Source organism: Schistocerca americana, chromosome 1 (genome assembly GCF_021461395.2).
Source record: "Schistocerca americana isolate TAMUIC-IGC-003095 chromosome 1, iqSchAmer2.1, whole genome shotgun sequence".
Lineage (NCBI taxonomy): Eukaryota > Metazoa > Arthropoda > Insecta > Orthoptera > Acrididae > Schistocerca > Schistocerca americana.
The window spans coordinates 530,337,563-530,354,482 of record NC_060119.1 but is presented as its reverse complement, the minus strand read 5'-3'; the positions used below and the strand labels follow the sequence as shown (position 1 = coordinate 530,354,482).

The 16,920-nt window shown below is 42.8% G+C and overlaps 1 protein-coding gene across 1 annotated transcript in view; it reads left to right on the top strand.

Annotated features, from left to right (window-relative positions):
* Nucleotides 1-16,920, top strand: part of LOC124605405 (ankyrin repeat domain-containing protein 29-like) — a 619,167-nt gene that overhangs the window by 522,410 nt on the left and 79,837 nt on the right. The gene's annotated exons all lie outside the window — the stretch shown is intronic.

The following is a 16,920-nucleotide window of genomic DNA, read 5'->3' as shown; positions in this document are numbered from 1 at the left end:
CAACACTTTTCGTCAGCTCCAAAGCAGGGATATCAATAAAACAAATATCTATTATCCCCAACTACACAAAGTCAGTAGGATTACAGGACTTAACGGACACCCTGTACAGCGTCCATACAAAATCTGACTCAGAGGAAGTCGGGAGATTATTTGCTCTCATGTCTAGGGTTTTTTGGTGCAGCTACAAATACTGTGTATAATGAAGGGTAGTGTCTTTCTTGTGTTTTCACATCACGTAAAGTGTTATCCTCCTACTCCATCATCACTTCCATCATCTGATTTTTGTCCTTCCTTTGCTCGCTGCTCTTTCTTTTTCGGTATTTGCAATTCCTAACGTGTAATTGTCTTGTCAGGATTTCCCGGTGGATCTGTTACAAACAGGAACACTTGTTATCAGGTTTGCTGCCGGATAATATTGTGTGTGACCCACAATATTATTTCGAAGCAACTGTTCTATATCTTCAGGTGGTTACGGTAGGCACTACTTCACGACGCGACGAAGGCCTAACTGACCGAAAGCTTTATTTGTGAGATCTGTTTATTGTCCTTATCTGCAACTCTGGCATCTCGGCTGTATGGTGAATAGCAACTTTCCTTTTCACAATGTGTGTGTGTGTGTGTGTGTGTGTGTGTGTGTGTGTGTGTGTGTGTGTCCGCGCGCCCTCGCCCGCGCATATGCGAAAGTTTGCGTGTGAATATGTTTGTTCCTCCTTAACGCTTAAACAGCTGGACAGATTTAGAAGAAATTAGGAATTGAATTAGCTTATATCCTAATTTAACACACAGGCTACTTTTAAACTGTGTAGTACAAGATATTTATTTGATTTGAAGAATATAACGTGAAATGCGATACAATAATTACTCTTAGAAAAAGCTATTTATTGTCTTTTGAAAAGTATCGTATTTGTGAAAAAGCTTTTATTGTTTAATATGTTCTACATAAGAAGGCAGATGACATTGTTGTGCGTATAAATATTATATTATAAAATTTGCGCCCGAACTAGAAATTGCTTATTTTCTTTCTTCGTTGGTTTAGTATGTTTGTCACTCCTTCAAGCTGAAGCAGCTGGGCAGATTTAAGTGAGCTTTGGAATGGTAATAGCCTGTACCCTTTACCATGAATTAACACATAGGCTATCTTTTATTCCGAAAAAAAAAAAAAAATCACTGTTCCAGTGGGATAGCCAAGTTGACTGCCGTAACTCTCAGATGGGTAATGTGCCTAAAAAGTCATCCATGAAAATTAACTATTAAATGAATGCTTTGAGTTTCACGTAGAAATTAGTTTTTAACTGTTTTGACAAATGAATTAAGTGCATATGTAAACCTAGGACATCAGAAATTTTTCTGTAGGATAAAACCATCATTAAACTTCGTAACACTGTAAAGTACGTGCATGAAAATATTTTGCTTGCAGTTCCCTTTGAAAGTGGCTTTCTTGATCACTATAAATAGGAGTCAAGGACAAACGTTAAAATTGGCAGGCATTCATCTGGGCACCCCATGCTTTTAGCACAGACAGCTCTGCTTTGGTTGCTTGTGTGTACCTAGAGCCAGAAATCTACATACACGCAGAGAACAAGAAGTCTCAGAACATTGTTTACGGAGATGTATTACAGTAGATTTCTGGTTCTCCATACACACGAAGATAATTGCGACTTACAACATTTTTGCCGTTCATGCAATTAAACTCCAGTAAGGTACAGTGTTTTAATTTATTACTTCTTTCCAACTAACTCTATTCGTAACACATACTGTAGACAGTATTCATATGTGCCATTGAATATACCTGCAAAATTGTATCGTTGCGACACACAGTTCAGGAAGCAAGACGTGTAAGCATTGAGGTGAGTGAAAAATTAAATTAGCTACAGCCTAGAATGTAAGTTGTCCAGACTATACTCATCCACTGTTTGATAATGAGAGCACTCAGCGACTGCCAACAAACTGTAAACACAATTTCAGGTATTTTTTAAAAATTTTCTCGCTTACATGCGTGATGTCAAATATGTAACACATTAACTCATTTCTCATTTGCAAAGTACACAAAAGTTTGAAGCAATAGAGAGTTTGATTCTTTAAAGAATCCGGGGCGGGGGGCGGCTTTACGGTAGAGTTATATTTGGAGAACAAAAGCTGTCACCACCTCTGCACAGTGCGGTAGTGCCTTCCGCACCTTGGTTTATAGTGCACAAGTGGCCTCTGATCCCAACAGCCTACCAAGTGAGATGCACTGTCTATGAATGGCGTTCCGACAGAAACGTTACTTTGAAAAACTTATTTATAGTACTTTCTGGTCAAAGCGAGTTCAGTCCTGGGAGATAAATCAGGGCACGCCTTCTTGGCGTGTATTGGCGACATGTATTCAAGAATCGATAGTTTCTTCAAGAGATAGGACATTAAGTGCTTGCTTTATCCACCGCCAAAATTGAGCAATCTCTTATGCTTGGTCAAATACATCTTGGCCTTAAAAAATGTGTCGTGTGTAAGGTTCCATGCGAATGCGGAAGTCTAATTGGAAAAATATTATTACGCCCTGGTCGAATGGATTTCACTTTGAAACCCGACGTTTCGTCCCCATCTGCGGAGGACATTTTCAAGGGGGATCGTAGCTTTGTTGAATGTCCGATTCACACCTTGGCTCGCTACTGACTACAGCAAAGTACAGCTTCCGCGCAGTGGCGTGACGTCACATGGGTTGACGACGAGAGCGCAATTGGCCGTTGTCGACTGCCGTCGTCCGCCGTTACTATCATCCCATGGTTGAAGACTGGCACCTATCTTCTTCAGCGCCGGAATCCAAAATTTGATTCAATTTCACACCCTGAAGGGAAGAGGAATGTCCACAACATTCCTCATATTTCAGAAACGGTTTGAGATATCGAAATAAGATTTTGGAAAATAATAGTCTGCAAAGAAGAGAGTATTTTGCCATGTGGTTATTATGCACAACTGTGTTACTCCACGAACTGAAGAGTGTTCCAATGAAAGAATGTAATTTTTAGGGTCATCGATAGCTGGTGAAACGAGAAATGCTGTAAGTGAATACATTACACGTTTATTTTCTATCGAGGATGTGCTTTTTCATAAGCTACAGACCTTATTTTTACTCAGTTCCTAAGTTAATAAACTTCATAAACCATTGTTTCAGATTACTCTCGCAAATGCGTCTGCACAACGTTAGTGAGGTGACACTGTGCAAACTCAATTCTGTTCTGGAAAAAGAAGCAAATTTTAACGTGGAGTCAAGAGAAATGTGTAGGCTTCACTCGAAATTCGCCGCCCATGACGCTTCTCTGAAAGTAACAAATGGTTAACAATCCAAGCGAAAAAAATGGTTCAGATGACTCTAAGCACTATGGGACTTGACATCTGAGGTCACCAGTCCTCTAGACTTAGAACTACTTAAACCTAACTAACCTAAGGACATCACACACATCCATGCCCGAGGCAGGATTCGAACCTGCGACCGTAGCAGCAACGTGGTTCCGGACTGAAGCGCCTAGAACCGCACGGTCACAGCGGCCAGCGCCAAGCCAAAACAAATCGCTGCATCTTCAGCGGAATTCTTTCAACATGCTAGTTAAAGCAGAGGTGATAGATCTTTTTGAATGGTGACCATGCAAGTGTCGGCGGGGGAAGGCTCCACTGAATATTCACAAAAAAATGTGAGCGTAGGTTTCAGTTTAGAACGGCACTTGCCCTTCAGCGCTCGGCTTTCCCCTACCGTGTCTGCCCGTAACACTCACCACTACTGCTGGTCTTCCCACGCGTGGCTTGCACACTGCGCATGTACCGGCCATGTTATTCTGGACGGACTCTTATCACTGCTCGTTTTTTTTTTTTGTAGCAGTAACACCCGTAACTTATCGAAGATTTCAAACAGTTGCTTCGAAGAAATATCATGGGTCTTACGCAAGTGTTTTTCTGTCGGCAAACCCGTAAACTGTACAGATTTACTCGCTGGAGTTGCTTTGTCAAAGAGGTGGGAAGAAAGGTGGAGGTTTACCTACAGGAAACGAGTTGTGCATAACACAGGCTAAAGACAGTTTAAAAAAAATTAAAGTAACTTATTCTTGTTGTTTTTAGTGTGCTCAAGACAAACATGACAACAAAACGCAGTATCAGCTGCAATTTATGTGTGTGTGGTGGGTTTGTGATTAAGAAACGTCAGAGGAACAACACAGATTTTGTATAGAAAGTATGCTTCCCGTACTTAGGGAACAAAATTGGTAATAGGGATAAGTCGTGGGAGCGGAATAAGATACGCTATGCTGAACCTGGTCGAAGAACAACAGCAAGACTTAAGATTTTCAGTTCTAGTGCTATACACACTGTTTCGGCTATCGCTGCGAGAAGTTTGCCTATCCATCACGAGTGTGACCGAGCGAGGTGGCGCAGTGGCTAGCACATTGGACTCGCATTCGGGAGGACGACGGTTCAATCCCGTGTCCGGCCATCCTGATTTAGGTTTCCCGCGATTTCCCTAAATCGGTCCAGGCAAATGCCGAGATGTTTCCTTTGAAAGGGTACGGCTGACTTCCTTCCTCATCCTTCCCTAATCCGATGAGACCGATGAACTCGCTGTCTGGTCTCCTTCCCCAAACAACCCAAGCCAATCACGAGTGAAAATGAAAGAAGGCGTGTTTGTTGGAACTGACATTCGAGAAATGATGTTCTATTTCAAATTTTAGTAAAACATCGAATGTGACTGAGCGAGAGTCATGACCAACATCCAAGGAAGTTGTTGCTGAGTTCTTAGGCAACAAAAAGGATCCACATTATATTTCTTTTGTAGCTAATTTTGCTGGAAAACTTCAAGAGCCTCAAGATTCACTCTCTGAACAGTCAGCTGATGTAACCGAGGAACAAGGCGAGGGTTTTCATCAAGGCATCAGAGTGAAGGAAAGACGGTTCAAGGCTGATGAAATATCTATATGATAGACTACTGTTGGTCACTTCACTGAGTCGTACAACGTGCTGTTCATCGGAGGAAAGCCTTGTTAGATGCTTTAAGGAAAAGATAGAGAATGGCTATATAAGCCAAAGCACATCAACTCTTTTGTAATAAAGAGGGAACTTCAATCAAACCTTTGTTAATAGTTTAAAAATTAAAATACTTTTCATTTTATTTACATGTGCTTTTATAATTTTCTAGTTCATGAAGAAGTGAGATTGTGACAAAATTGTATGCGATAGGGGTAAAAACAGAGATCAAATGTGGATTCGAAGTCCAAAAACCAGTGTCATTATCTATTACACCACCATCACCACCAAAAAACAAGAAATTCATTGCCCTGTGCTGACTGCGATCAATAGAGAACCAACGATTCATTCAGAAGACAGCCATTTTGTGCTAATATACGATCGTAAAAGTTTCTTTCAGGTAGCACATCCTGAATACTATCGTTAAGATTATAAATAGGAAAAAAAATTATTTAATGGAATACTGCTGCAAGAACACGTTAAAAGTGCAAACAACATATTACTTGAGAGCTGCGTTTTACGTGAGAGTTGACATAGGTAACCGCGAGGGATGTTGAGAAAGAAAGCGGTGTGGAGACGGCAGATATACCGTGAAGAGAATAGAGTGCTGCGCGTAATGAGACTATAGTATTGCATTACTGAAAAATTAAGCATGTTTTTGCATACAATACTGGGAAAGCTCTGAAAAGTAAATGAAATGAAAACTTATTTATTTAGGAAAACCTCTGAAATATGTTTCCCGCGTTATGGATTTTGTTCTGCACCGAACGATCTGCTGGAGCGTGGTATCACAATCCGGAATCCCGTGTGCGAACGAATTCATCTGTTGCGCTTTTTGCTCGGGTTTGCGTCGTCCCTCTGCTTAGCATATAAATTGAAATTTCTTGTTTGTGCCTATCTGTGAGCAGCATTCCTGTTTAGCATACTTTCCTCTTCTGCATACGCTGTCCTAATCAAGCGTTCAACTGAACTCGCTACATGCTGAGTTCGATTCTATAACATTCTGTATAATTAAGGCTCCGTCAGACCGTCGTTATTTGTGTGAATGACAAAATGACAGTGCGATCAGACAGATCAACCACATTATTGCCAGAGAACTGCAGGAGCATCCATGGAAAGGTCCCTGAATAAGGATCTCTTATTAAGGGTATTAACACCCAGACACTATTGGGAGCTGAAAACTGGTTTAAACCGGAACTGAATAGCAACGAAACTTCGAAATATTGAAATGTACGTAGTGGCTTATTTATTGCAGTGAAGCGTTCGACGATATGTATTGAGGTTATTACGGATTCAGAATGTGAAATAATCTGGTTGAAGTTAAGCGTCAAAACTGGGTCAAATGTGGTAATCGGATGCTTATATAGTCCGCATGCGTCAGGAGCTGTAAGGCGGAGCGCTTGCTAGAGATCTTGCAGAATGTCGTGAATGGATTTCCTTATCACTCTTCTGTAAAAGGGCGAGACTTCAGTTTGCTCGCTATAGAATGAGAGAGTCGCGCAAATGAGAAAACGAAAAAATAAAATGTTAAGACCAACAGAAAATCAACAGCTTATGAAAATGATGAAGAAGTGGAGGCAAAACTGACAAATTGAGAACTCCAAATCAAATCTATGAGTGATCATTCCTCCGCGGTCAAGCTAGTTTTTATTCGTCAGTTTCTTACCTGTATACAGATCTAAAGCAAGCAAATGTCATCCGGAAAATTCCGAATATGTGTGACGCATTTTACTGTTACAGCTCTTTGCAATACTGCCTCGCCTTCCGCATCTCCCTACCTACCCCAACCCGCGCCCTGTAACAACTCATCCACCTCCCACGTCTTATTCTATTCTTCGGACATCTTTGAATTCAATACGTCAGCCGCAAATCCTAGTATCGGCAGCCAATATCATCCACTAATCGCCAATCCAGGTATCCTGCGACACTAAATCCAGAGCCCACATTCCATGCATCTGCATGCTTTATCCATCCTCTCAACTTCACCTGTCTCCCACTATCCGAGATACACCTTTCTTTCCAGTCCTAGTCGCAACGCTCCATCTCACACCATCCATTTTCCTCCCTCATAATTCCACCTCCATCATGCACCACCAGCGTCAACATATTATTAGCCGCCCGGTCTAAGGCGTCTTGTCACGGTCCGGGCAGCTTCCCCCGTCGGAGGTTCGAGTCCTCCCTCGGGCATGGGTGTATGTGTTGTCCTTAGCGTAAGATAGTTTAAGTTAGATTAAGTAGTGCGTAAGTCTAGGCACCGACGACCTCAGAAGTTTGGTCCCATAAGACCTTACCACAAATTTCCAAAACACTTTATTATAGCAGCATTAACAATGCAATCAGCTATTATATTTTTATTGTAAGATAAAACCGTCTAAAAGGTTTTAAAAATCATAAAACTCGTCCTCCAAAGTATATTTAAAAAATTATTTTCATCTATTTTTGTTTAAACTATTTGTTAAATATGTAAAACGGCTGAAGAGCGCTGTTATCTGTCGGCAGCGCACCCCTTGGTGGGAAATTGAAAGAGCAGCAAAAAAAAGTAAAAAAAATAGTGTCGTCACGCCTCTGTGATCGATAGTGACGTAGGTACAGTCTCATGTCAATCGAGTCATCGACTTTACATTGTATCATTATAAACAAACACACGTTCACATCGCTAGGCTTTTATTTTTTTGTCTGGGATATACTATCCCATACCAAGATTTACATGAGGTTTCTCTTTGTAATAAGGCAAATTCTGGAACTTGAAAGCCCCTTCCAAATATTTCTAGTTGGAATTCTCTCTAGAATCAAAAGTATATACACAGTTACCACATAAGCCAGTCCTACCTGTTGTGGAATAAGCCATGGTAGGTGTGCAGTTTCGCTGGACGACCACCTGAAAGTGCTGTAGTCGGAATTACCCTTCAAGTGAACAGCCAGACGTTTCTTTTTGAGTTCAGAATTGGAAATTTACCAGTCTTTAATCACGTCTTTAAGAGCCTTCTGATGAGGACCAGATGTCTTACAGTCTCTAACATTTACAAACAGATAGTAATTTGGACATAGGTGGAGCATGATAGTTCTTATTCTTCAGAAGTAAAATTTCACCCTGTACAGATGAAGTGAACATAGTTTGCTTCACATGCAATTAAGAAAAAAAATCACAGAACTGTATTAGTCACAAACATTGCTCAAATGATCCAACACATGTTTTGATTGTCTATTGCTCATTATTCTAGAAGAAGTTCTCGCAGCCCGTTTTCCACGAACGGCGATGCAACTCAGAACGTTGCCGAGGCAGGGCTGAAGAGCAGACGGATGCAAGATTAGCTCTGTATTTAGTCGGTTACAAACCTGAACAAAAACAAGTGTAAGAGTGACTGAAATGGCGCGATTGTTGGCCTTATAAGGATTCGCTCCAGAATATTACTCATTTTCTTTAATTTATAATAGTTTACAAATTCTGTGGGTCAGAGAATTGGTGGTGAATTCACAGTGAATTTTGTCATCATATTTTCTTTGTACATTATTTATCATGAACAGCAGTTACTAAAATACGCAGTACTAATTTATGCCAACGCAATGAGAATCTCTAGTTTATCACCATGGAATTTATGTTGGATGTTAAAATTTAGTTACTGAAAATTTATACACAAAGGAACTACACACTTTGGCTGTAAGCGGGCATTGTTTGACGTCAGTAGGGAAAGTTGAAAATTTGTGCCGGACTGGAATTTTCAGATCAATCAACGTCCGTTTGCAGCCAAGGTGTGTAATTCCTTTATGTATTAATTCATATATACATATACTGAACATTAGTAAGTTATAATTAAGGATTTTCGCTCCTTAATATGGGTGTCACTGGATGCAGAAAATTCAAGCCATTAAAGGTATATCAACAGATTACTGAAATTTGGCTACAACTGCACTGAAACTTAGGACCAGGTGAAATTTTTAAACAACAATGTCTTTTAAGCCTATTAAGTTTCGTTTAATTTAAACACTTTAGTGAAAAGAGAAAAATCAGCTCATTAATTTGGAAATGGCCTTTCCTTCCTGTTAGCTCATAAGATTTTTCCTATGGATGGATGTACGAAATTTTATAACTGCAATAACTTTCGATTGCCATCATAATCTGTGACTAAACTAATTAGCTCAGCGCAATCAGGATAATAAACTGAATGATCTGGATAATAAAGGTTTGTGGGTGGAATTTGTTTCTATCATTTGGTGATTTGCATTCTATGTGCTCAAGGTAGGAACTTTTAAAAAGAAAGTTACCGGAAATTTTATATAGACCTTAGTACATGAAATCGGAGTACATACAAAGTACAATTGAGGGCGTCAGCCTGCTTGCTCACACGATCCAGTCACATTAATGTGACCACTGCCTATGCTAGACGTCAATGTGCAGTAACCATTCACAGACGACAGTTCGCAGCACTAGCAGTGGAGTGTATATAAAGCGTGTTGGAGGACGTGGAAAACAGTGCAGTCGTTGTCGTACTGCGGAAACTGATTGATTTATCTGACGCCCAAAGGGGCATGATTATTGACTTCCGGGCCAGGGGTGGAAGTATTTCGGAAACGGCTAAGCCTATAAACTGCTCGGATGCCGGCGTGGTTAAAGTGGACCCTACATGGCAAAATGGCGCTGTCTGAAACCAGCGCCGAGGCAACCGTAGAGCACCAAGGACCATAGATGATAGGTGTGAACGACATCTACGAAGATGTGTTCAGGGAATAGATGAGTAACTGTTGAGCAGCTGACCGCCCAGATGAAAGAAGGGGCTACCGACAGTGTCTCCTCAAGACTGTCCGGCGAACGTTGTTGACTATAGGCCTTCGCAGCATGCGCGTGGTTTATGCACCCATGCTGACTGCTGTTCATCGGCGATAAATGCTGGAATCCACACGCCAAACCGCAACTGGACATCCACTGAATGGCGACAGGTGGATCTTTCAGATGGATCACGTTTCATGCTCCATCAGACAGATGGCCTTTGACGTGTACGGCGTGAAACGTCCGAAAGCAAACACTCTGCAACAATCGGGGATGCAGGCCGGAGAACGGTCGTTATCGTATGGGGAATACTTTCGTGGCATTTGCTCGATGATACTGTCATTCTGTAAGGCAGAATGGATGAGCACAAGTATTCATCTGTCCTTGGGACCATGTCTACCTCTTTTTGCTCAGACGATGGCATCCACCAGCAGGGCAATGGAACGTGTTACATAGTTACAAAGCACCACGATGAGTTTACAGTACTCTCCCTGCCACCGAACTCCCCGGATTTAATCCCAGTTGAGGATTTTGGGGCCGGCCGCTGTGGCCGAGTGGTTCTAGGCACTTCAGTCTGGAACCGCGCGACCGCTACGGTCGCAGGTTCGAATCCTGCCTCGGGCATGGATGTGTGTGATGTCATTAGGTTAGTTAGGTTTAAGTAGTTCTAAGTTCTAGGGGACTGATGACGTCAGATGGTATGTCCCATAGTGCTCAGAGCCATTTTTTTGAGGGAACCTCACCTACCTCATATCTTGCGTACCAGGAAAAAAGTCCGCTAGTGTTCAGAGCCATTTGAACCATTTGAGGATCTTGGGACCACCTCGATCGGGCTGCTCGCGTCATGGATCTCCAACCGAGAAACTTAGCGCAGCTGGCCACGGCGCTGGAGTCAGCGTGGCTCCACATTCCTGTCGGTACCTTCCAGAACCTCACTGACTCTGTACCTGTGCGTCTCGCAGCGGTCCGCGCACCAGTATTCAGGCTTTTGGCAGATGGTCTCATTACTGTGACTGTACGGTGTTTTAACAAACAGAGCTGTCAGTCTCTTGGCTCACTTAGAGGACGGCTGGAAGAAACACTTAAGAAATATCACTGGAAGAGTGGAAATTTTCTCCGCTGCAGGAACGATGTTTAATGGAAGGATCAATTAAATTGTGTTCCTTATCAAGAACGTGAATTACAGACACGGCTCCAAACTTTGAAACATGTAAACAAATTCCAATCTATTCTCAATTGGAAAGGGTCGAGAGGTTAGTGTGACAACGAGGCGAATCTTATTCCGATTAACAACAAACATCCAACTCCCTGAGGTCTGAGACACATTGTGTCGTAATGACTTGCATCACTGTATACTAAATAGGATTGGATGTTAAAATGATCCCCAACAACCTTACCGCAAAAGAAACAAAATATATACCTCTGGAGTGTTACTGTGTCGCCCAGGACCTCAACTTGATATGGCCGGAATTGCTGACAGTGCTCTCAGAGATCGTCAAATGCTCCTGTTGGGGAAGTACTTCGTAAAAATTTAACTTAATCAACAAGTAATACTCTTCCTGATCAGACAGGAGAAAGAAACGTAAGATACTGGGTAGATAACATACTTTGTCACCAATGTCCGCCCCCGGTAGCTGAGTGGTGCCGGCACGGTAACTCAGCGTGTTTGGTCAGAGGGTTAGCTGCCCTCTGTAATAAAAAAACTGAGTTAATGGATCAACGACGAACTGACGCGGGTGTCTTGCGACGTCCGCCCCGAGCAGATACAACGAACGAAAAACGAACAAAATGAGATCATGTGAACTGACTTACCCAGCTTGGCACATACGGACCTGTAGTTTAACGTGTAGTCAGAAACATTGCATGTGTACAGATCGTTGCCAGGGTGAAAGAAGTGAAGAGCGCCTAAGTGAATTTTTTCCATAGTGGATGCTGTTGAACTCCGTGACTGTTTCTTTATAGGTATCGGAAGTTTTTCTACACCCTGAAGAGCGACGGTATGAAAACGAAATGGCCGAGTTACTTCTCCATCCTTTTCTTATCCGAACTTGTCACTCCTTCTCTAACTACTTCGCCGTCGACGAAACATTAAAACACCAACCTTACTTCTTTCCTTTTTTCCTCCTTGCGCAGTTATGGAAACATGTAAACCAGTGCGCACTATCAAGGTGCATGTTTGGAACTCACTGTGGCAGCGAACTGAAGTATTTTATTGAGCGGAGAGGTGAATACTTCGATCACATTTTGTATGTATTGTCAACTATTATAAAAAAGGACAAATTGTGTTTAGTGAACAGTTGCTTCAACTGATGTACACTCTTAAGACAAAAACGACGAACCACGAAGGAATTATCCAAAACGACGGGAATCAGTAGATAATAATGTACATGAACAGACAAACAAATGCATTATAATTTCAGAAAAATTGGAAGATTTATTCAAGAAAACAGCTTCACAAACTGAGCAAGTCATAATGTGTTGGTCTACCTCTGGCCCTTATCTAATTGCCGCGTTAGATCGTCAATCTTTCGAGACGATTGTAGGGCCCCTCCCATAATACTCCAAATGTTCTCCGTTAGGGAGAGATCCAGTGACCTTACTGGCCAAGGTAGGGTTTGGAAAGCAAGAAGACAAGCAGAAGCAGCTCTCGCCGTGTGCGAACGGACGTTATCTTGCTGAAATGTAAGCCCAAGAGGGCATGCCATGAAGGGCAAGAAAACGAGGCGAAGAATATCTTTGATATACCACTGTGCTGTTTCACTGGAGCGTCTCCAGACACTTCTTCTGTGTTCATCGGGACTCAGTTCGAAGTGGGACTCATCACTGAAGGCAATTCCACCCTAGTCAATAAGATTCCAAGTCGAAGACGTGTCTGGAGAAGCCCCGGATAGTGGTGGGACACCAAACTGTCGCCCGCCATACGGTCTGACAACAAGGAGTGATGGTGTGGGATGTCATTTCTTTTCACAATAGGACGCCTTTAGTTGTCATCCGCGGCACTCTTACAGCACAGCGGTATGTGTGCTATATTCTTTGCCCTGTTTTGTTGCCCTTCATGGGCACCCAACCTGGGCTTACATTTCAGCAAGATAATGCCTGCCCACAGACGGCGAGAATTTCTATGTTTTGTCTTCGTGCTTTCCAAACATTACCTTGGTCAGCAAGGTTGTCGGATCTCTCCCCAATTGACAGCGTTTGGAGCATTACATCTCGAAAGTTTGACGATCTAACTCGCCAATTGGACAAATTTTGGCAGGATATCCTTCAGGAGGACATCTAACAATTCTGTCAAGCAATGCCAAGCGGAACAACAGCTTGCTGCATAACAGCCAGAGGTGGACCAACGCGTTACTGACCTGCTCAATTTGTGAAACTCTTTCGGTTGCATGAAACGTCGAATTTTTCAGAAATTTTAATGATTTATTTGTTTGTACATGTACACCAGCTCCACCGATTTTCGTTTCGTTTGGATGATTCCTTCCTGATGTGTCGTGGGTTGTGTGTGTGTGTGTGTGTGTGTGTGTGTGTGTGTGTGTGTGTGTGTGTGTGTGTGTGAGAGAGAGAGAGAGAGAGAGAGAGAGAGAGAGAGAGAGAGAGAGAGGGGGGGGGGGTGAGGGAGAGGGAGAGAGAGAGAGAGAGAGAGAGAGAGAGAGAGAGAGAGAGAGAGAGAGAGAGAGAGAGAATGTGTATCAGAAACTGAAACGAGAGTATGGTTGACCTAAAGTTTCCTTATTTTACCTGAGGAACCTGATCGTCCATCGTTTGCGATATACACTATGTACAAGTTGTATTTGCCTGCCTCCTGCTCTGTCCACGGATTATGAAAGCTACAATTGACTCTCAACTCTTTACTTGCTCGTGCCTGTACTGTGTACCGTCGTCATTCGCACATGATGATTAGGAGATAGAAACAGTATATTATTATGCAGTCACTTCCTATGGATTTGAAAAAGTACTCCTAGAGACATGTTTGAAGCAGGCTCGCCGAAGCTCATTTAATATTGTGGGTAACACGTACATGTTAAATGCAAGCCATCGGCAATAGCGCAGTTCGTTGCCAGTATCCTTTATCATTCCTATCGAACAAGCTGACTCATAATTGCAATAAAGCTAAAAGTGGTAGCTGGAATATATTCGTGGAACAACTTTAACAATCCAGATATTTTCGGGAGGCATATAATCAATTCAGCTTCGTGGCTGTGCCCTGTAGAAATTGTTTTGCCTTACGTTATTTTGACTGTCATTCAATGCTATTAATAAACATCACTAAGTAGGATCATTCACGATTTTGCTGTACTCAAACAATATGGCAGATCATTCTCTAGTTGTGCCGACAATACCTGCGAGTTAAGACAGCAGGTGTTGATTCTTAGTTGATAACAATGGATTTCGGAACAGTTTTCTGGAGAACACATATCTAAGTCAACGGCAGCAAATCTCTACATAACCCTAAAATACTACCGACGCTTTTTAATTAATGGTTTGTCTACAGGGGAAATATATGTTCCACAATTATTCTATGAAGCCCACACGATGTGAATTCGTTTTTGATAAAATGGTTCAAATGGCTCTGAGCACTATGGGACTTAATACTGAAGCTCCTAGAACCGCTCGGCCACCGTGGCAGGCCGTTTTTGATACTGTACTGCATTGTCGCAATTCAAGGCATTCACAAGCCACCTTCAGTCACATGCCTTATAAACTAACAAAAATGGTAGCAAATTGAAGATAAAAATTAAAGGTGAATAATATTTCTATGAACACAATTTAGGTTCTGCCTGTTGGTTGGCTCTATGAACACCATCAGCGGGGATAAAACTACTTCATTTAGCTAGATGAACATTTACACCCTAAAAAATTTATATCGGATCACTGCGTGAAAGACTTTGGTCTACCGGAGCAGTGACGGCTTCGGACAGTGCTCTTTCGTGGAGCGAGTTTTGGTGGCCAGCCTTGCTCGCTGGGTGTGGCGTTCCGAGTGCGGTTAACCACGCGCCGCAGAAGCCAGGCCGACCCGTTCCAGAGGGAGACGCGGCGGTTTCTGGGAGTCACCCGATGCGCCCGCCCAAGCGTGACTCGGAAAATCCGATTAGGCCGGCAGTCTGCGACACGTCCAGCCGCGTGGATTATTCCGCCACGGCCGTCTCCTCCGCTCATCTCAGCTGCCGGCCGTCGCCTGCCTTCCGTCACTTTGGGCGTCAGCACCACTCTGCTGCTGCTGCTGCGTGCTGACTCGCCTTCCCTGAGCTCCCTACTCCGTATCTAGTTTGAGCGGTCTTGACAGTGCTGTTGAATCACTGTTTCACAAAGATTGTTTCGTTTAGACACAACACGCCAGAGTACAGCGAGGTACCCTGCAACGCTGTTGTGGTATTTCCACATCTGCAGGAGTTTTTTCCGTATTAACGGGTTATGCTACTTGGACTTGCAAATAAGAAAGAGGTATGCCACATTTATTGCTTTAGAAATAAAGTATTTAATGGCAGAAGAAATTATCATAGGACCGACAGTGAATCCATTTGAAATACTGAATTTAGTATTAGGCGAATGACAACTAGGTGGAATTCCTCAGAGTCAGGAATAACTTTTCGCTTCCATCCTCGTGTAAACTAACAATGTACATGACGGATTTTCTGTAACACCAAAGGTAGGCGATATCATACACAGAAATGGTATGAAGTAAACGATAAGTTGTGACCAACGCGAACTGGATACTCCAGATCATGATCTATGTGAGTGTCGCCTAGTTCGAAACGTGGCATGTATCACGAGGCAGACTCAAAGAACCACAGAGTCTAAGGCACAATAAGAGATTATTGATTAAATCATCTAACTGACGTCTCAGAAAAAGCAGGGCGTAACTAAACTAGTCAATCACCACAGCGAACATGAAGGAGGCCAATAGGCAACCCCAGGGATCAAGAAGTAAGACCAATAGCTCTAAGGTCTCTTGGTCCAGTTATGGAACAGTGAAAGGAAGCGGGCACATCAGCGATGATAGGGATGAGTGATACTCGGTGAGTAAAATGTGAAGTGTGATTCATTGTGAGTCATCGCCACGCAACCTGTAAAGCGTCAAAGATTTGCTGGAACCGACGGTGAGACCGAGCTGATACTGACATACAGAGTAACTAAAACAGTATAAAGTGTGCACTTCCAACACATTAATGTGAGCACAAAAGGAATGTAGCGGGGTCAATACAACGTGTCATTTTATTTCGAGTCATTTTTCCCTCGAGTTCCATGTCTTTGATTCACGTTCGAGATAGATTCCAGAAACCCTTGACGCGTATTTCAAACATCGGCGCAGCCGTTTTCGTTGTACTGGCTGACTATCACTAAATACACTAATAAGCCGAAACATTATGACCACTGCCCACCACGAGGTTGGATGCGGTCTGGTGACGTTGTGGGCACGTGACGCGCTAAGTAAGCGCACCAGACACGGACGGCGGATCGCCCTAGCGAAGATGGGGAAATCCACTGAGATAAGCGACTTTCTCAAGGGACGGATAATTATCAGTTACAGCCTGTGAACGAGTATCCCTCAAAACGGCGAAGCTGGGCGAATGTCCTCGTGCTACTGTCGTGAGCATATACGGAAAGATGTAAGTCACTGAACCTACCACTAGGCGCTAAATCATTGGACGCCCACGACTCTTTAACACAACGTGTGGTTCGAAGGTCTGTATGTTCTTTAAAGTAAAATGCATGGTAATCTGTGGCATCTCTGCCGAAAGAGCACAATGCTGGTTCACGTACAAATGTTTCGGAGCACACCGTTCATTGTAAAGGGTGACAATTATTGAACTATATGAAATAAAATCGTCATAACTTCTGAACGGTTTGCGTTAGGACGTTCATACTGCGTGGTTGGCCGCGCGGCGTGATGGGAAGTAGTATGCGGTGTATGGGTTGGTTTAGCGACGAAGCCCACTTTCATTTCGATGGTTCATCAATAAGCGAAATTGGCGCTTTTGTGGGAATAACAACCCGCATTTCGCGATCGAGAAGTCTCTTCACCCTCAACGGGTAACTGTGATGTGCAATGTCCAGTATCGGTATAATCGGTGCGATAATCCATGATGGCACGGTTTTGGAAGATGATTTCATCCCCACTATCCAAAGTAGCGTGATATAGTTCATGCAAGACCGAGCTCTACCCCATC